Source organism: Oxyura jamaicensis, chromosome 2 (assembly GCF_011077185.1).
Source record: "Oxyura jamaicensis isolate SHBP4307 breed ruddy duck chromosome 2, BPBGC_Ojam_1.0, whole genome shotgun sequence".
Classification (NCBI taxonomy): domain Eukaryota; kingdom Metazoa; phylum Chordata; class Aves; order Anseriformes; family Anatidae; genus Oxyura; species Oxyura jamaicensis.
Genome location: NC_048894.1, coordinates 132,965,064 through 132,981,728, shown reverse-complemented (window position 1 = coordinate 132,981,728; position 16,665 = coordinate 132,965,064).

Below are 16,665 nucleotides of genomic sequence, written 5' to 3'. Positions count from 1 at the left end.
GTTTCTTTTCATACAGCTGAACTGCAGCAGCATTTATGGGCTGCCTGACAGATAAAAATCCCCCAAGATCACTAAAACTTTCCCTCAAAACACAACTGCAGTTAGGCCTGAGACAGATGCTGTCTAAAGGGAGCTGTCTGCCACTAAAAGCCGACCTGCTCCGCCACTGGAGTGACTCTGTTAAGCTAGCTGCATTTTGTAATTATTTGCATAGAACATCTTTCACGAAAGCTATTTCAGGATGCTCTGCAGAGTTGAATAGTACAGTTACATACAAGGAAGCTCTGCTGTCAGACGGTCTCGCGAACCAGGTGTCAGTGTCACTGGTAAACAGATTGCAGACCTTCTCTGAAACGCTTAGCCAAGTTTCGGAGTCCAGAGCTAATCGATACATAAGCAATTTAAAAACAAACAGGGTAGAGGTTTGGTGTCTGCTTTCAAGCTGGAAAGCTGGATGTTTTCTAAGCCTAGTGTTGCAAAACAAAGACTTGGTTTCTTGACAATAATTTTTAATGGCCTGCATTTCAGATCACCACTAATTTCTATAGGTCTTGTTTTCTAAATTAAGTCTAGTTCCCTCTTCCATCTGTCAATATAATCAAAATAAACCACAGATTAAAAATTCTTCTTACATTTCATTACCTCTTCACTTCTCTCACTATCAAGTTCCATTTTCTTCCCCTTGCCTGCAGAGGTCTGCTCTGTTTGCTGTTCTGCTATTATTTGTGCTCTGCTACTCAAGCCTGCTTACTAAGTGCTTCTTTGCAGTATACTCATAGTTTTGCCCTTGTGATGTTCCCTGTAATGCTTTTTAGGATAACTGAAATGACTAGGTAAGATGAACTGCTTTGAAAACGGCTTTTCTGTGAAGCACCCAAATATCCAACATGCTGGAAAATGCATTCCTAATGAAGAAAGTTCTGCAGGTTGTAAACTAGCCTTCAAACCAAGGCTGCAGAAAATTTTGATGTCTAAGATGGATGGTGGAATTAAGATACTCACTCCTCTGTACAGCAAATTACATTTCCAGGTGTTATGTCTGAGCCCCAGCATTTCCATGGTGAACTGTTATGAATTCAAAGCCTTAAAGTTACATTTGAGCAATCTTCTATAGCTCCTATGCAAATCCATAAGAGAGGACATTTGCAGTCTGTAGGAGAAGTTTTGGAGTCTGTGTTAGAATGCAGAGGAAACCCCAGTTCTTCTCATGACTCTGCCATGCCCTGTTTATCTGGCCTCCTATTCCCTGAATTTCCTATGAGCATGACAGTGATCTAGAAATGTCTTGTAAAAAACAAAGTCTTTAATGTATATGAATGATGATGTTCTAGAGTGAAAGGAGCTGTAAATCATCTAGACTGATAGCTATTGATTAGTTTAAAGACTGAAATGGATGACAGCGGCCTGCTGTAATAATATCTCAGTGTTCAGTAGTGTTGAAGGACCTGGATACAGGAAAATTTAAAGGGACCACTTAAGGCACTTATTACTCAAAATCAGATAGGAAAAGCAAATAGGTTTCATTAAAATCTATTCTCTGATATGGCTTTTGCAAATGTATATAACAAGAGATTTGTAATTAAGATGTGACTGTTTTTCCACTATAAGAGGATTATAATAACCAGCACAATGGCCACTGTCATCTAATAGCAAAAGTTATACCCCAAACATAACATTTACAGGAAAAAAGCAATGTCAAATGCAAAAGAAACCAATGTGCAGTTATGCAGGTAGTAATTAATAAACTGATAAGTAGATTATTATTAGGTAGATTAATTAAAAAAAAAAAAAACTAACAAAACATAATACATCCGCCACCCAAAATGTGAAAAAGAATGAATTCTTAATTTTTCATATCCCTCCTGTTCCTGGAAGAACATTGAATTATTTCTTCATTTAAAGACCCATCCAGTGAGAGTAGAATTTCATTGGTGAAGGTGTACAGCAGACCTCATTAGGTAAAAATGCTTTTGGAAGGGTTTAATAGGGACACCTGGCAGGAGATTATTTGCTTTGTTTGTGCTGCAAATGTTCAGACTGATCCTTTTAGCTGGGCTTAGCATCAACTGTATGCAGGAAATACAAAATTCTAATGAAGAGTGTGTTTTTCAGCTTTGGGATTGTATTGCATTTCTGGAAATGTCAGTGGACTTTTAAAGGAGTGTAAGAGTTTTGGCTGTTCTTCAAGAAAACTCTACTAAAGATGCAAATAAAAACCGTCCCGAAGCAGAAGCATAAAATACATTGTAAGAAATCATGTTAGTTAAGTTATGAACTCTTCATTAACATCAAGTCCAAGAAGAGAATAGAGAACGTGGAAAGTAGATCAAACCACTAAAGACAGATATAAAAAGACGATCTGAGCAAGTAAGAGCAACATCAGAAAAACAGAGCATAAATGAAAAGTGGCTGTGAGGAAATATCGGTAATGACAAGTAAACCTCAGCAGCTTCAAGAGGTATATTAAAAGCAAAAGGAAGACCAAAGCCCATACTTTTCTGCTAGCTAATGGAAAGGGAAATGGCATTGAGAAGGTGAAAGTGTTTTATGCATTTTAGAGCCTGTCTTCATTGAAAAGGTCAACTGTGAGCTAACACAGCTATGGCCAACATCAAAGGGGCAAGGTCTCAGATGAGAATATGGAAGAACTAATTAGAGAACACATGAGGTAAATTAGAGGTTTTCAGCTCAGCTGAATCTGACAAGTTTTTTCATAAGATACATGAAGAAATGAAGGAAGGTATCTTCTTGGAACAATTAATAGTGTTTGTGCCCTCGTGGAGAACGGATTGTTTATCAAGATCTTTACCAGGATCTTTAGTGAAGGGAGGAAAAAATGATCCAAGTGATCATACAGTAACTGTTCTACACTCAGTTTAGGCTCCGTCCCTAGGGGAAAAAAATCTAGCAGAAAATGAGATGATTAGAAGCTTTGGAAGAATAACGAGGAGATAGGTAGCAGCAGCAGACTTGGATTTCTTCAGAGCGAATCATCAGACCAGTATATTTTTCTTCTGCAGCAGTGTCTCTGGCTTTTGGATAGAGGAAAACAAACAAACATACAAATATTTAGGTTTTTATATAATGACCACCTAAGAAAGTTAAGAGTATCTGTCTCCTGCGAAAGAAATTGACAGACCTAGGAGACAGACTTGTTTGTAGTTAATTTGTGCAGTTCTCTGAAAAGCAGCTCTTTGTCTATTTGATTTCTGTATATTTTCAGTGTTGCTCACAGAGCAAAAATGCAGTATCAATTTAAGCTAACAAAGTGATGGTATGAAGGCTTTGAAAGGATTTTAAGGACTAACCCCACATTTCAAAACAACTGCAGGCAACGAGACCGATGCTACCTTTATAGGGTGTGCATGAGGTGCTCAGGATTGGGTTTCAGAAATACTGACCCTGCAACCAAAATCACATTATCTTACAGTAGAGTTTCTTATTTTAACGTAACTGGGACCAAGCTTGCACTGATCACCAAAATAAACACATTAATAACATATCATAGGCTAAAAGCAAAAGCTCAGATGAAAGGGACTTTTTATTGATATCATTGGCCGCACAGAAGTAAGGACTGTGATATACAAGTGCTTCAAACAACAGGAAATTAAATATGAAGACTTCCATGAACATGAAATTGAAAATACTAAAAGGTATGTGCTAGGTTTTTGTGAGGTAAATGAAGGAGTTAATTGCCTTAAAATATAACCTAAAAATTGACTGGGCAGAAAAAAAAAATAATAAAAAAATAAAAATGTTTCATTCTGAAAAAGAAACAAAATCTCCTCAATATCCCACTTGTCTGGATTCAAGATGCACATATTTGCCCTTTAAGGCCATTTCCTTTTTTAAGCCTTATTGCTTGGTGTTGCCATGCCTACCGATCATGAACTGAAATCGCTGTGTAATACTGTTTATTTTCAGCCATAATTGTGCTGAGACTCTAGCAGTCAGTTTTGAACAGTTAAAGGAGACAGGCTGTGAGGTGGGCTTGACAAAAGCCTCTAACTGTAGGGGTGGTAAAAACTGCTGGGATTTTGGGGCTGCATGTTTTTGATTGACAAGGTTCATTAATATATACAGTGTCATTACAGATGTAGCCAATGTGGAGTAAGTCTCATTATAATTCCCATCAATTCATTGAGTTAAATTTGCTAGTTGCGAACACAAAGGGCAGAGACAAAGAGCATCCAACCCCCATCCTTGAAATATACTCCTCAAATCCTGAAAAGAAAAAAAAAAAAAAAAAAAAAAATAAAAGAAAGAAAAACCTCGTTTAAATTTTCCTAAGTTCATCTTTGTTTGAGTAGAAGTCCTTCAGCTGTTTTGGGCTTTGGACAGAGTATCTTCTGCTTCCTCAGATATGGAATATAACCTCCATACACATGGCACCTCCACACCTTGTCCAGTGAATGGTACCAGGGCAGCAAGAAACCTAGAAACAACTCTCATCAACACCCTGGCAGATAAGTAATTTAAATATTTGAAGGAGACAGGACTTTGTGTTTAATTGCAACTCTTTCACATTACACAAGACTAAGTTATACTACTCTTATGTTAGTTCTAGTAGGTTCTTTGCAGTGATGTAGGTAGGGCCAAGTTCAACTCCAAATGGGGATGACGTTATTAGTGCTCTATGATTTAAGCACCATCGTGATTTTTTTGTTGGTCTTTGTTGTTGTGATGACAGCCCTATGCAAAAGGCCTCACAGCAGATCACCTTGTGCTCTTCTCTTAAGATAGGCACAGTCAGGCTGAAAGAAGTCTGCCCTGGGACACCAGTGAGTCAGTGGTGCTCGTTCCAGGCAAGAAATGAGTCAAGACCCTGCCATAACTTCTTAGCACAGTAGGAAATGTTGCCCACTGAGTGTGATAGAGCATACAGCAACATTACCTACTAAAAAATTCAGAGTGCTACCAGCCTGGCAGAGGACTGATGTAGGTGACATGTACAAACTCCTGCTCATCTGATTACATTCTAGAGCCATCTTTTCCTTGTGTATGCATTGACTATATCTTAAGTCTAAGTTTCTTGGAGTAGCTGTGTTCTACCCCAGAGTAGCGTTGGTTAAGTAGAGGTGAAATCGTCTCTATTTGAGTCTTCCTTCTCTTCAGAGAGCTGTTGTGCACATTGATGAGATAATGTTGGTAAGAAACTTGAAGATCATATGCTGAAAATTAGTTTTCATGTTTTCTTATGGTCTTCTTGTTATTTGCAATACTAACATTTACATCTGGTAGAGTTTTTAGAGTTGATTGAAGAGATTTTCCTCTATAATATATGCTATGGCAAACAGAGAAGCTAATCCACAGAATTAGCTAAACCCAGCATGTTCTCATTAAAATACCTGTGAATAATCTGTAGAATTGATTAAAACAAACAGTCAGATTCACACTGTATGAATCAGATGAACTCTAGATTTTTGAGTCCCAGTGAGCAAAATTTCAATACCACATACCCACTGTTTTCCTAAAAGAAGAGGGACCTATGGTCACCCTGAAATTCAGGTAGTTGCTCAAGATGAGGTACAGGATAGATGCCATGAAAAGTGGGAAAACAGCTTCCTGTTGCTCTCTGGTGTTCCTTTAGTTCATGCCCTTAGCATGGACATAATAAATGTGGCTTTGAGGCCTTCCTGCTTTTCATTTTTTTATTCTTTTTTCTATCTAGTCTAGCTGTCTAATTGGAGATGTAGTTTCAACCCTCAATCACTCCACGTTAAGTCCTGAGTTCAGACCTAATGTAGTGTTTCTTACTGGCAATTTTAGGCATCACTCTACACAGCAATTAGGGTTTTTGGGTTGGTCTTCAGGGCAGATGTCTCCCTCTATGACCTGTGTAGAGCAGCTGTGTATTTAATCCAAGTGATCTGGATCCCTGCTGTGATGCCAAAGGGATGCACTCTGAGCATGGCAACATCTGATTTATGCACTTAACTTGGCCGTCTGGATTTTGTCTCAGCTACTCAGCTGAATGTAAGTACAACTAGACAGCATCAGCAGGTCAGATGATTATTGCCCAAGCAAGCCTAACGGAGGAATGACTTGATCTCTTTCATTCCCTAGGTGGCTGGTTTTGTGGCAATTTCAGAAGTGATGTTGGTGATATGAATTGACTCTTAGGAGAGCCATCAGTACATAACAGCTCTGTATGTTATTGCCTTAGCTTGAGGGCTCTTCTGACATTCAAATATATTTCTCCAAAACAACTGAACTGCTTTGAAAGTGTTATTAGGATGACCTTTCATGGTTTCCCTTTCAAGTCTTTTTTTCCAGTTACAGGGATAATTTATGATGTTGTTTTATTGTATCCTATCAGTTTCTTATTTGTTATGGTGAAATGCTGTGTATAATCTTGACTGCCCTTGGAGACAAATCATGAGAACTGAAAGCATTGCACCTAATTCCGTGACATTATCCTGGCCATGACTCATCTGCTTTAGGTTGGAGTGTGTGATTTGTAAGGTGTCACTAGTGACACTACTTTGGCATTAGGAAGCAGGACCAGGAAGCACTGCTTTAACAGGTTTCCTCCATTGCTTCCATATCCATCTCACTAGATCCACAGTACTGTATGTTTGGTTCCTGTGGTAAGAACAGCGAGTTGATGATTTCATAGAATCACAGAATCACAGGATGCTTGAGGTAGGAAGGGACCTTTGGAGGTCATCTGGTCCAACCCACCACCCACTCCCCTCAGACAAGGCCATCTACAGCCTTAAGCAAGACTGAAGCCAGAGATGATCCTTGGGGTAACACTACTTGTTACTGGCCTCCAACTAGATTTTACACCACTGACCACTACCCTCTGAGTCTGTCTGTTCAGCCAGTTTTCTGTCCACTTCACTGTCTACCCATCAAGCCCATACTTGAACAGATTCTCTATGAGGATCTTATAGGGAATATGTTATCTTATTTCTTCTCAGAAAGATCAGTCAGGCATTGGAATGGGTTGCTCAGGGAGGTGGTGGAGTCACTGTCCCTGGGGCAGTTTAAGGAAAGGTTGGGCAATATTGGTGTAGGGTGATGGTTGGACTAGGTGATCTTGTAGGTCTTTTTCCAACATTGATGATTCTACGATTCTATGATCTATCTTTATAGTGAATATTGTAAAAAGGCCTTAGTGAAGTCCAGGAAGACAATATCCACTGCTCCCCCTGTACCCACCAGGCTGATCATTCTTGGGCCCCTCTTCCCTCCAGGGTCTTATCCCATCAGACTCTACCAAGCAGAACCTTGCAAATGTCAAAGTGTGCTCTCCTGAACACCATTTTTGTGAGCTTGTTGTGTTCCCTCCTCACTGCCCTAATGATCTTGATCTTTACCATTTCATTGTCACCGCAGACAAGGCTGCCCTTTGACCTTCACATTCCCTACCAGCCCCTCCTTGTTGATGAGAACAAGGTCCAGCACAGCCCCTCTCGTAGCTGGCTCCTCTATCAACTGGAGGCAGAAGTTATTATCAACACATTCCAATAACCTTCTGAATTGCTTATACCCTGCTCTGTTGTCCCTCCAACAGATATTTCAGTGGCTGAAGTCCCCGATGAGGATGAGGGCTTGTGAATGTGAGGCTGCTCCTATCTATCTGTAATGGCTCCCATCTACCTGGTCTTCCTGGTTAGGTGGCCTGCAGCAGACCTCTACTTTAATGTCATCTCACCGTGTCTTCCTTCTAATCCTAACCCATAAACTCTCTGTCAGCATGTCATCCACCCTCAGTCAGAGCTCCGTGCACTGTAGCTGGTCATTTACATAGAGGGTGATGACCCCTCCTTGTTCCCCCAGCCTGTCCTTCCTAACGAGCCTGTGTCCTGCCATTGCAACACTGCAGTCATGGGAGTTATCCCACCACATCGCCATAAGATCATAGCCCTGCAAGTGTATGCATACCTCTAACTCATCTTGTTTATTCTTCATAGTGCACATGTTAGTGTACAGACAGTTAAGAGGGGCACCCCAACATGTTGTGTTCCTAGAAAGTGTTTTAGGGGTTTCTCAATAATGGTGTCTTGTAGGCATTTTCTTGCTAACCTGAAAGTGCTGGAGGTTACCCCACTTAATCCCCATCTTGTTGATTTTGTGATCACTCCCTATCATGTTACCCCATGCCCTTTGTTAGCAACCCTATCTGTCACTTGTTCCCAGGGCTGCTGCTTACTCTCTTCCTCCCTTCTTCCTAGTTTCTGAGGTCAGCTCACGCTGATGATACCTCTAAGGCAGACTGAATTTAGACCACTAGTAAACCACATCGTCCTAGGGACAGTCTTGCAAACAGCATATCTGTACAATATTGAACATGCTATATCACCTGAAGGATGGAGATGTATACAGATGCAGGTATCTAATGTGTACTAATGTAAGCATCTAAAAGTTGGATGTCTAACTGAGATAGTTTCTTTGGGTTTCTTTTAGAGTTTCAGGAGAGAAAATTGTACCTATGGAGCCACTGCATCCCAAGAAAAGCATGTAAAGCTGAGATCTGTTAAGCAGCTGATGTGATTTAGTGTCTCAGTGACCTTGAAGAGGGCAACTTCCTGTGTAGACTTCACTTTTTCTCCTCCATTTCTCCTGCACTTGTGCTGTCATTTTACTTTGCTGCACTGGCTCTGACCCTCAGCAGGTCAACCCTCTGCACGTTGTTTGAAGTTGTTCACCCTGCAGTAAGTGTCTTCCTCTAGTTTAGTGTTCTGCCAGGTGGAATAAGTCAGAATGGCTCATGGTAAAGACTCACAAGTGCTGAGGCAGGACAAGGCAAGTACCAAGCATGTAAGGGTAAGTGTGTGAATACCACTCACTGTTGTAGGCACCTTCTCTTGTGTGTATCAACATTCTTCCCTGTTCCTCTGTGCTGTGATCACAACAGATATTTCCAGATTAATTTAGTAAAGCATGTATTTCTGCAAATGCAGCCATCCTTGCTCTACATTTTTCCTAAAAGGTTTCAAATTTTGTTTGAAAACTCTCCTACACCTAAAGTTCTCTATTTGCATGCCTGTCTCCCCTCCTGAATGTTTTTACAAGCCTCCTTTTCTGCTCCTGGAAAGCAACACTGGCATAAGATTAACTGATTGTCTCCAAGTCCACTGAAGGGAAAATGGACAATCCTTCTGAATGACTGATGGCATCCCAACTCACTGGTAAGAGCTCTGCAGAGGTAGATTGAGCAGCTTTCTGCCATCATATCCAAGTGCCTACCCACCTCTTATGAGCTGCTGTGCATGTAGTCAGAATTGAAAATAATAACCCAGTGCTTTGCTTCAAGTGACGATGGACCAAATGCTGTTTTCATCTACATTCACATAAGTCTAAAACAACTTTAGCAAAGATCATACCTCTATTCTAGCTTATAGACAGTAAAATTCTCATCCTTCATTGAAAACATGTTATATGTCCAAGGAACATTTTATAATAACAAGGTAGGAAGCAGCTACTCCTACACACTAGACAACTTAGTTATAGTAAAAGAGGTTTCTGCCTTTCTGGTTACCTCATAGTAATGCAGTTAAGTTCAGTTCAAGTCTGAGGCTAGCTTTCCTGAAAAAATGTCATAAAATATAGTTTCTTCACATTATTTTTTTCCCACCAGATATTTTGACATTACAGTTTTAAACCTAATTACCTGATGACTAGAATCAAAAGCAATCAGTAAAGTCACTTTCCAAATACAGCTTTTGATAATAGTCTTTTCTGTGTTCTTCTCTGATTAAAAATATTAATACACCTAGAAATCTAAAGAGAAAGGGGTGGGGATGGGTGAGGAGTGGAAAGGTATTTTAATGAAGGATCTTTTTGTTCATGTAGGTTGAAGATAATTATGGACAATAATTTATTTTATTTTGCAGAAATGATCCCAGACTGACTGCAGATAATGCATTGCTAATGCCAATATAGGCAATGTCTTCCTTCTCTGGAATAAAAGCAACCTTTTACACCAAGGGTGATATGACATGCCCCTTCCATGTACAAGCTATAAAAAAGAATCACAGTATCACAGAATAATTCTGTTCAGATGGGACCTTTGGTCAACCCACTGCTCAAAGCAGCAACAAAGACTTTGTCCAGTAGAACTGTGAAAATTTCCAAACTTGAAGATTTCAGAGTGTCTGTAGGCAATCTGTTTCAGCTTTGAACTACACACATGGAGAAAATCTCTCTCTTATATAATTGGAACTTCCTTTGCTGCAACCTGTGCCTGTCTTGTTGCTGCTTGCTTCTGGGAAGAATTGGGTTCAATTTTCGATATGTCTTTCCATAGATATCAAAATTGGACGTTACTTTCACAGGACAGCTAGTCTGTGTCCCTGTTCTGCCTGAGAACCAAGAACCTTCACACTCTCCCCTACAAACATTTACTGAGATGGTCTTTAAAACCTTCAATAACAGGGTTGCCACATCTTGGATAGTTTATTGATACTTACTTTTCCTTGTGATTAGGAACAAATTCCCTAATATCTAAGTTATACCTTGTCCTAGAAAATTAATTATTATTATTTTCTTCTACTCCCTGGAAGTGAAGATTCATGTATCATCACCCTTTCAACTATGCTCTCAACATTGGAATTTCTATCATGTTCTCTCATACTTTTTTTTTTTTATTATTCCAAAAATAAACTGAATTACCTCTGAATTGATGGATAGACCACATTTTCTAAAGTCTCTCAGCATTCCTGTTATTCTTCTTAGTGTGACTGCATCTCTCTTAAAGTTTAGTGCCTCAAGCTATGTGGAGACAAAAAGATTAATTGCTTCATAAGTTCTGCAGATGACACTCTGGTTCATTTGGGATGGCGATTTGCTTTGTTTGTAACAACATTGGATTGTAGTCCTGTCATACACTCTGTGGTCCACAACAGACTTTTATGCCTTTCCTCCAATGTACTGTTTCACTCATCTGTCTCATTTTTTTTTATTTACGCAGTTGCCTTTTTCTTTTCCTGAGTTGTTTTTTGCTGTCTACTGATTGTTGTTGTTGTTTTTAAAACCTTTTTTTTTTTTTTCCAGTCTCAAGTAATTGTCTTGAATTCTAATCTTGTCCTCAGCAGCGTTTACAGTCTGCTTTGTGCATTGATGTCTACACAGTTTGTAAAAGTTTCTGTTCCATCAACTTACTCATTAATCAAAATGTTCATTGACACTCAGGAACTCAGTCAAGTGCCCTGTTAGTTAGATTTCACTTGAAATGTTGTACTAGTTTGGTGTGATCTACTCATATTTGTTATGGAATAATATGCTGCAAAACCACTTTTTGACAATTTGATCTAGACCACTTTTCTCCTATTTCCTTGAACAATATTAAAGAACATGGACACCTAAAGAAAACAACATTTTGGGGGGAACCGAGACACTAAGGTCCAATACTTCAGTCTAAACAACAGCCTCTCTGCTAATTCCTGAGCCCTGACTCTGAGGCTACGAAGTTGCTTAGCACCTAGATCTGTCCATCTTCAAATGCTTAAGCTATGTAGCTGAGAGCTAGATCATTCCTAAATCCATTCAGGATCTTGAAACTAGGGATCTTGAGACATAGGGATTTCTGCTTTCTGAGAGGCCTAATTGAAGCAGGAGCACCCCAAGTATGTGTTAAAAAATATCACCCGAAGACACTTTTCTTTTGGTCAGCATAGCTCTATTCTTCCCCTGTACAGCAACAGCTTTGTGACAAACATTCTTCTTTACGCCTCCCTGTGTCTTCACCACGGATTTTGCCAATAAAGCAGTGTCAACTCTGTGGGCGATTTTCTTACACCTCTAGACAATACAGGTATGCCAGAAAAATCCTGTGGTGGAGACCTGGCTTCAATTTCTTCATCTCCAAACAATGTGTTTGCATTTAAAAGCCTCCTCCCTTCCCCTAGGCACTAAATTTACACTTGTCATTTGAGTGGTGACTCATACTCTTCTGACTCAGCCACATCTAATCAGTAGCCTATTGAAAAAAAATATTATTCTCTGACTTTGAAGAGCCATGTGTCACTTTGCACACTAACCACTAATTCATACGCTAACAGCCCATATGAAGAACAATCTAGATGAGACAGCCACCACATCTAGGGTCCACGTAAACCAATGTCCAAACTGCATATTTGCTCTGAACTTGTCCAGTTTAAATGGTTTTGCAGCCCCTAAAAGTTACTTTTATCCTCCAATGGTAACAAGGAAGAATGATGCTGACATTTTTCTTGCTGAGCTTCTTCAGTGCCAGGACAACATTTTACATTAGTATTTTGCACTAACATCTTCAATAAGTGTTTGAATAACACTCTCAAAAATATGTTCTGATTTTTGGGTGGTCCTGTGTAGAGACAGCAGTTGGATTCAATGATCCTTGTGTGTTCCTTTTAATTGAAGATATTTTATGATTCTATGAATCATTTAGTTCAGGTCAGAACTGGGTTTTTAAAATGAATCCCCTCTTCTACTAAGAACCCAGAAAGGAATATAAATTATATGTGTACCTAATACACTACAGCTGCCAGTGAGTATCCAGTCCAGGTGACCAAGTTAGAGACCCCCTGAAACATATGCAGCGTGGACACTGGTTTGTCAAAACAAAGTGTTTCCCTGAACAGATCCACACTACTTGCTAACGATGACAATGGTTTTGTTGCTCATACCATGCATCTGTTCCCACCAAACTTCAAGTTCCTTGGTCCCCAGGCCCCTGCTTGTCCCCAATAGTGTGTTTCTGCTACTTTCCTAATATTTGCATAGGTGCCTTGCTGAGTGAGTTCTCTCAGAGAGCTAAGTCATAGAAAAATTACTTTTTCGTAGGGGTAATCTTCAGTAATCCTACGTACACTATGTCAAGATTAATCACTGTCTTGAGGTCCTCCATATTCCCTCTGGATTTTTCGTCTCACACTAAGCTGGTCTGGTCTGTTCTCAGGAATTCAGATAGTTCAAACGCTTCTCCAGAATGGCTAGTTAAACTCTTCAGTCTTTGCCTAGTTACAAGCTTTGTGTGTTTTCACTTTCCTGTTGAAATCTGTACAAATGTATCCCTCTCCTATGTTTCTTTTGTAGGTGCAGCTTAGGTGTCTTCAGCATGCATTATAAGAATCATAGTCAATTCTACCTGAAAAACAAACAAGCAAACAACAACAACAGCAACAACAACAATGCAAACCATGAGATAACAAGGTGACAGGATGTGAGGAATCAAATATTGGCAGAAACAAAACCAAAATGTATGAATTTTCTTTGTTTTCTGGCACTGATTGTCTGTGCTGCAGGATAAATTACTCTGTTAACATTCTCATATTCTTCTCCCTTCCAGAGAGTTTCAGTTCTGGTGGGGCTTTTCCTTGCTCTCATTTATTTTTGTGTTGAAAACCAAACCAAGTGATTTTGAGTAATCACTGAGATTTCCCTTCACTAAGTATCTAAATTCCAACCACTCAGCCTTGTATAACAGAAAAATCCATATGACAGCATTCAATCGTCTTAGACAAATCTTTATTCCAGGTACTGATTTTAATACAGACCCTTACACCTACTTTATCCTGTACATTGTGTCAGGAGCTGAAGCATCTAACTCAGAGTTTAGGCCACATGTCAAGTACTGTGTTCTGCTTTGGGTTCCTCAGTACAAGAAGGACATTGAGGCCCTGGAATGTGTCCAGAGAAGGGCTACAAAGCTGGTGAAGGGCCTGGAACACAAGTCCTGTGAGGAGTGGCTGAGGGAGCTGGGGTTGTTTGGTCTGGGGAAGAGGAGGCTCAGGGGAGACCTCATTGCTGTCTACAACTACCTGAAAGGAAGGTGTGGGGAGCTGGGGGTTGGCCTCTTCTCACAGGTAACTAGTGATAGGACTAGGGAATGGCCTCAAGTTGTGCCAGGGGAGGTTCAGATTGGAAATTAGGAGAGCTTTTCTTCTCAGAAAGAGCAGTTAGGCATTGGGATGAGTTGTCCAGCGAGGTGGTGGAGTCACTGTCCCTGGGGGTGTTCAAGAAAAGGTTGGACCTGGTGCTTAGGGACATGGGCTAGTGGGTGACATTAGTGGTCAGGTGATGGTTGGACCAGATCATCTTGGAGGTGTTTTCCAACCTTAATGATTCTGTGATTTCCCCCCATGCAAGAATACGTGCAAGAGAAATAAAATTTGAAACTTGATCATCTGATTCTCCCCAGAGTGCTTAATACAGAAAACATTCTCTTGTGCCATAAAAGGAGAACTGCTCAATACCAAATAATAATTAAAAAGAGGTTGTGCATCCTTACTCTTAAGTAGTACAATTTTAAATACACATCACAGCTCTAAAACAACAACAACAAAAATATTTTAAATTAGCTAAAAGGAAATTGCTTCATTGGAATATCTATTTCAGAATGTGTCCATTAAAAAGGAGAAGGATATTGTGACAGTTTTTATGCCAACAAGGAAATATATTGCAATCACTGGAATTCATTTAAATTTCATCCTTCATTATAAAAAGTGGCCAACCATGACTGTCTTTTGCTGTATTCATAATTTCACAATGCTTACAGATTACTGTAATGCAACTGTGTGGAATTTATGAAATATGACAAGAGAAATGGGATTCATTGTCGTGGTAAAAAGGAAGCCATTCAATGTAGGTATGCCAATCAGATTATACAACAGTGAAAGAGCAATTTATTTCTTGCTTAAGCAGGGTGGCAGCATAAGTCTCTAGAAATTCAGTAGGCACTTGACATGACAACATCAGGATTTCCTGCTCACAGAAAGTGTAATAAACCAAAGAAAGACAGTGATAACGTCAGTCACAAACAATGACCTTGATATAATTTCAATATGTTGTTGGCAGTACACTGTAAAATGCAGCAGGCTTAAAATAATTGAATAGTTCCCAAAAAATTCAAACTAGTAAATTAAGTGATTGCTAGAAGAAAACAAAATATTATTTAATGCTACTTTTTCATGACAAAAGGTACTTGCCTTAAAATTCTTTTAAGGCAAGATTATTTGGATTCTTTTCAGTTAATGGTTTGCTCCAAAGAGAAGCACAAACAAAAGTGAGGTCTGAAAGTGAAGATCATACAAAGCAAATTTCTATAATAATGTTATTCACTGAATATGGATTCACAGGGGTGAATCCCAGAATTTTAAAATCCATTTGAAAGTTTATTGTTATTTTTCCAGTAAAGAGTCTTTTCTTGAGCATTTCTTACTAAATATTAAATTATTAAATGTTAATTTACTAAATATTATATTTGACAATATTTTATTATTTAAAATAGCACAAAAATAATAACAATAAGGAAGTTTATAAGTCAGAAGCGATTCATAAGTAATACAGAGCAATGTGTCAGCTTCAGTTGGATTTTTTTAATACCATTTTTTTTGAGATTTACAATTCCAGATCTTGAGGCAGTCAAGTTTTGTTTTGAGCTTTGAAGTCACAGAGGTTTGTTCAAGAGTTCAGCTTGTACTTCTTTTACTTTTGAAGACTGAAACCTTTTCCTGCCTATCCTACTCTCAGGACTAGCTTGGTAAATGGAAATTTTGGATCATGTCCTTTTGCAAATGTATGTGTCTTCCTGTGAAAATAGTTATAGTTTCAATAGCACTGTTATTACTATTTTTTCAATTTCATTGCTTTTGAAATGTTTGTGTACTTTTGTTGTCCTTGTATGTTTGGTTTGTTTTGACAGTGTGCAACACTCACAGACCACTGCTGAATCACAGAATCACACGGTATCCCTAGTTGGAAGGGACCCACAAGGATCATCGAATCCAACTCCTGGTTCCACAAAGGACCTCCCAAAAATCAGACCACATGTCTGAGCGCATTGTCCAAATGCTTCTTCAACTCCAGTAGGCTCGGTGCTGTCACCACTGCCCTGGGGAACCTGTCCCAGTGCCCGACCACCCTCTGGGTGCAGAACCTTTCCCTAACCCCCAACCTGACCCTCCCCTGTCCCAGCTCCATGCCGTTCCCTCGGGTCCTGTCACTGTCCCCAGAGAGCAGAGCTCAGCGCCTGCCCCTCCGCTCCCCTCGTGAGGGAGCTGCAGGCCGCCATGAGGCCTCCCCTCAGCCTGCTGTGCTCTGGGCTGAGCAAACCAAGGGGCCTCAGCCACTCCTCACACATCTTGTCCTCTAGACCCTTTGCCATCTTTGAGGCCCTATGAGGGTTGCAAGTTGAGTTATGAAGAACTTTCAAGATACTGTTTCTTTCCACCTCTATGTTTAGAAACCTGCCAGAATCAAACGAGGAGTGATAGACTGATGAAATCCATTAGGCACTAAGGGTGGAATTTCTGTCCTTGGAGGTCTTCAAAATTCATTGATTTAGATGACCTCTGGAGGCTCCAATTTCAGTTATTGTAAGATTCTAAGACTTTTTTTTAAGAAGAAAAATACTGAAAAAATATTTTTTTCATCCTTAAGCTGGACCAAGTACTGGAGACTCTGCAAACCTAATTAAGAATCAAATAAGCCTTTTTCATCAGCTTCTTGCCTATCAGTATATCCTTTTGGTACACAGCTCTCCTCCTCATTTCACTGGAAACCTCAATTCTTAATCTGACCTATAATGAGGGCCAAATAAACCTACCTTACAGAGGTATGAGGCTCATGAGCTCATGAGGCTACATGGCATTGATGTTATAGCACAATAGCTGTAGTAATTCTACAATATTCTCTGAGTTACTACAATAAAAACATGTTTTCAGACTTTTTCTG